The following is a 5,782-nucleotide window of genomic DNA, read 5'->3' on the forward strand; positions in this document are numbered from 1 at the left end:
CTCCCTTTGGGTGGTTCTTAACCGAGACTCCATGCTCGTGACTTGCTACAAACCCTTGATTCATGGTTGATCCGTTCTTGTACATCCTTAATATCAATGGAACTTGGGTGTTGATAAGGTGTAAACCATAATCCACCAAAATGGATGATTGATATTTAGGATGACTTGATCCATCCCATGACCTTTGTGTGGTGTGATTTGCTTGATCCTTGAGTGTGATTGTTGCTATAAGACCCCAATTTTGACCCTAAGATCCCTCATGGCATCATAACATTACATTTTTACATTGCCTCAAGGATCATAAGCATCTTGGTTCCTTTACCTTGGGTTGGGATCTCTTGAGAGTTGGTTAGAGATCACCAAGCATGCTTGAATTGTATATCATTGCTTTTCTCATTTTTATTTACTAACCAAAAGCACAACAAATATGTCACTAACATCTCTTGTTTGTAGCTTGAGCAGTCACAAGGTCTAAAGTTTCTAGGAGACCTTATGTGCATTGATATGGCCAAGGAAAGATGAAAGCATGCATGGAAATGGTTCCCAAAGCTCTCATCCATCAAATATGCCTCCCAAGTATCTCAATTCATCATTTTGATCAAAGCAAATCAAAGGGTTTGAGGCTTGTTTCCCAAGGAAACCCTAATTCATTTGTCCATCAACTGTGCCTTGCTCATGAAGCAACCTCAACCCAATGTCAAAAACAATCAAGGGAAGTTCTTTAATTCATCATTTCATGCATATTTGAACTTATTTGAGTGTCCTCAATCGCCAATTCATCAAGATATGAGGTTTGGACTTGAGAAGTTGATCAGTCAATTCATCTGACTATTTGGAAATACACTGAGACCTAACTTTTTATATGTTTGTCAAATGGAGATGACCCCAAGAGAAACAATGTTCTTAAGGACTATATGGACAACTTTCATGTTCATCAAAAATTGATTTGAAGCTTTTAAGGTCATCATCCATTCCAAGACATTATAGGTCATTTTGACTGAAACCCTAATTTTGGGTCAACTTCCCAAGGACATAATTCCTTCATTTTTCATGATCTTGAATTGAAACTAAATGCATTAGAAATCTTAAGATGTCTACTTCAAATGTTGTGTTGATAAAAATTTCAAAATCCCAAAAGAAACACATGTGATAATGCAAAACATTATAGGTCACTTTGGACCAAATGCATTGAAATGTGAAAAAGTCCAACTTCAAGTGCCCATAACTTCTTCATAAAAAATCCAAATGATGCAAAATTTGAGTCCAAATTGATTTTCTTGAAAAGATATACAACTTTGATGTTGAAGATTTTGTCATTTGGATCTTGAATCACTGAGACAGAAGGGCTTGAACTTTGGCCAATTTTGAAAATCTCACATATGCATGTTTTGCACCCTACACTTCAAGTTCAATTTTCATTAATTTACAAGGCCCAAATGGAGTTTTGATCAACATAACATTTGTTCCTTATGCAATAAGCTTGCCAACCATTACTCACAAGGTTGTATTTCAAGTATGGACATGACATTTTCGAAGACTTGAATGTTATAGTGCATTTTCGGAAAATCATTTCAATTGCCATGCATGAGCTAATACAGTCCAATTTGCACGTCCATTCTCATTCCCTTTGGCATAAGCTTGCAAATCCAAGTGGAATTGGGCCCTCCATGCGCCTGTACAGGCCCATGCATGGAGGCCCTTTCCATCCATGCACATGATTTGTTCATGGAACTCAGTCTTGCTCAGCTATAAATACAATGCCATGGCCTCTCATTTTGGCAACCTTAAGGCGCCCCAATTGCTGCTGAACTGAAATCCTAGCCATCACTAAAGGAACTAATCCATTTTTCTTCAAATTTTTCAGATCTGAATTTTGATTTCATTGATCAATCTTCAGATCTCAAAGTTCCTAAACCTTCTCTCCTTGATCCATAGTATCTACTGTAAGCAAAAGCATCCAAAGATCGTGACTCAAAGCCTTGCAATTCAAAGGTTTACTTCAACTGTTATTTGATTCGAACCAGCTTGTATAGTGCTCTATTTTCTTTGTTATTGTGTGATCTGAAGTCCTATGCATAGAGGCAACATTGCTATACTTTCAATTTTTGAAAATCATGAAGTTCATAGGAACACCATAGAATTTCCACTTCTGATTTCTCTCAATATAGAGATCTAGAATGGAATTGAGTGGTACAGGGGTGATATACATCACCCCAGCTCTCGAATGATGCATGGATCGTGCATTTTGGTTGCCATTTTAATTTCTGCAATTTTTGATGTGGCCGGAGTTTGGCCGGAGAAGACGGTGGCGCTGGCCACCGTCTGGTTCCCAGATTCAATCAGATCCGTCCATTTGCATTTCCAGATTCAATCACACATATCCATTGTTAAGACTTATTTAAAGGCTGGGTGTGTTTCAGTTGACCAAGGTGTATGGCGAACGCGCGCTTCTAGGCCGTGTGATGATCCACGTCAATTAATGAATCTTCATCCAATGGCTCACGCTTTTTCCTTATTTCTATTTTCCGATTTTATTTTCAATTTATTATTTTAATTCCATTTCATTTCTAAAATTCATATCTCTCTCATTATTGGTCCAAAAATTATGGGACCAATTTCATTCTTCTCCTTTTAATTCCTACTTTCTAAAAATGATTTTTAATATTTTTTATTTTATCATTTGATATTTTTTAGTAATTTTCTTTTTTCTGGTTATTTTTAATTCATTTAAAATAGTTGTTGATATTCAAAAAATACAAAAATATTTTTCCAACCTCTTTGAATGATGATAGATCCATGAAAAATATTCTCATTAATTTATTAATTGATTTGAGATTTATTTGAGATTTTAGTTCAATTAGGTTATTTTTATGCATTTTTAATTGATTTAAAATAGTTTCTGACTTCTAAAAATGCTGAAATTTTTTGTCAAACTTTGTTTGACCTTGTTGAACTTGGGATAATTCACTTGGAATTTTCAAAGTTGATTTGAAGTGAGTTTGAAGTTTGACCTTTCTTTATTATTTTAATTCAAGTTTTATTTCAATATTAAAAAATGCCAAAAATATTTTATTTGTTTCTTGACTTCTAATTTTCATTTTGCTTCTATTTTCTATTGTTTGACCTTGATCTTCTCTATCTTTGGTCAATACTTGTTGATTAGTACATACCATTTCCACTAATGCACTTTAATTCTTTATCTTCTTCTTCTTCTTTCTTTCTTCTTTTTGATCAATGAGTTAAAGATTGGTGGTTAGCATTGATACATGGAGGTTTAATCTTCTTTGGTTCAAATCTAATTCATCTTGATCATGGATCAAGTGAATGGCTTTGCATTAAGGATGGGTTGCTTCCTAAATCTTGCAAAGAACCTAAATCAATACAAGATCATTTATCATCTCCCTCTTGGCATGGCAAGTTTTTGGAGTTTGATTCACTAATCAAGACCTCTAACTTGTGTTGTTGCCTACATTATCATTGATCGGCCTCAGATAGTTGTGACTTCTACATAAGTCCAATTACGATTGCTTAACATAGCGCTAAATTTGCCTTATGGCACACTAACTATTAACACTAACCATTAACCATTAACATTTAATTTTTGCTCTTTACATTTATGCAATTTACTATTCTTGCACATATTATTCATTTGCTTTTCCCCTTTGCTCATTTGAGCACATGTTTATGTTAATGCAATTTGCCTTTTTCTCACTTGAGCACATAATTGTGTATATATTATATTGCTTGTGTTTTGTTTTGATTGTTGTGGACCAAATGCAAAGAATTGGACAAATGGACTTAGTTTCTAGGACATTCCCTATGCAAATTGGAGTAAAAGGACCTTAATATTGAAGATGGATTAGAAGAACCAAGTCTCTAAACCCACTCTTGTCCATTCTTGATTTACTTCATAGAACTTGTTGATGTGTGTGCTTTTGTGCTAGGGGATCCTATGTGAGCTCAAATTGAAGAACCATTGCCATGTTTATCCAAAGTGAAAGATACAAGAGACATTGGGGATCTTCTAAGAGCTTGTTTGATTATGTTGATTGCTTGAGCTTACAATTATTTTGCTTGCATATTCCAAAGGATGGGAGCTAATTGGATCATCAATATGATCTCAAGAGAGGAACTCCATTTGTGGTCTTGTTTCTTATCCCTCATCTCTTGTATGATTAGGAATTTAGCCATTCTTCTTCTTCTTACCTCCACTCTAACCCAAGCCAAAACTTTTGTGCAAACATTTAACACTTCTTTTCAAACATTAGAAACCTAAGCCTTATGCCTTTGATTTTTAAACTCTTTCATAACACTTATTTTGAATTGAACCTTTAAATCAACTTTGACCATATTTTGTAAATACTTTTCATTGGTAAATATAACTCATTCAAATACTTTTGTGGTTTCAATGGCCACTTCCTTAATCAAAACTGTTCACAACCTTTAGCTATTAGGTTTGAGTTATCCTTGAGGTAGATGTAATACTCACCTATATCCTTAGTGATGGACAATGAGTCTTCTATGCTTATTATAGGGTTAACCCCTCACTAGCATGTTGAGGCTATCCTCACATGGTGGATTTGTGGTTTTAGGTTGAGTTTTCTCCCTTGGATAACAAAAGACCTTAAGGCTTTTAGACCAATCAATTCACCAACTTATTTTGAGATTTTTACCCCGAACTACGAGGTTTTGATCCTAATCTTTTTTAAGATGGTACGTAGGCAATGGGTTTATCCATCCAAACACAAAATGTAAATAATTTGTATATTCTTTTCTTATCTCCCCAATCATGTTTGCACAAACAAAATTTTCACAAAATACCAACCTTACAACAAATGTGAAAAGGGCTCCCTAGGAGTACCTAGGATGTTTTGGGTGCTTAAAACCTTCCCATTGCATAACCAACCCCCTTACCCCGATCTCTGACATTTTTACTAGTTTTTGATTCAATAAAACTTTTAGGTTTTGCTTTCTAACCATTCCTTTGGATAAATAGAAGTGCGGTGGCGACTCGACTTGTATGGTTTACCTTGGATTTAGTCAATATCTCTAATGGTAACGAATACCCCGCTACAGTTGCATCCATGCATTCATGCATTCATACACATCCATATCATCAACAATGAGAAAATTTTCAAGGAACTTAAGAAGTCTATTTGCAAATTTTCAGACATGGATAAGCAAAGAAGGAATACAAAGAAGTACAGTTTCAGACAACCCGACTTGAAAGAGTTAAGGAGTTTGACATCCTATGTATTAGACCCCTTGGAGTTCAAGGCTCGTCATGGGAAGCTTATGTCTATTCTTGCTACTCAGGCGGATGAAGGTCTGATGAGTGTGTTAGTACAGTTCTATGATCCCTTGTACCGTTGCTTCACATTCCTGAATTTCCAGCTTTTGCCTACGCTTGAGGAGTATGCCTATCTTGTGGGTATACCTATTCTAGATCAGTTGTCGTTCAGTGGCTTGGAGAGGGTTCCTACTTCTCAAGAGATTGCTAATCTGTTGCATATAGATGAATCTATTGTTGATGCTCATATGACTACCAAAGGTGGAATTCAAGGTCTCCCATCTGATTTCCTTATTGCTCAAGCTACTTTATATGGGAAGGCCATGAGTGAGGACGCCTTTGAGGCCATATTTGTACTTCTCATCTATGGGCTAGTGTTATTCCCCAACATCGACAAGTTTGTGGATGTGAACGCCATTAGGGTTTTCTCTACTCTTAATCCCGTTCCTGCTCTGTTGAGGAATGCAAAGGGTGGTGGTACCATTGTGTGTT

Source organism: Lathyrus oleraceus, chromosome 1, assembly GCF_024323335.1.
Source record: "Lathyrus oleraceus cultivar Zhongwan6 chromosome 1, CAAS_Psat_ZW6_1.0, whole genome shotgun sequence".
Taxonomy (NCBI): Eukaryota; Viridiplantae; Streptophyta; class Magnoliopsida; order Fabales; family Fabaceae; genus Lathyrus; species Lathyrus oleraceus.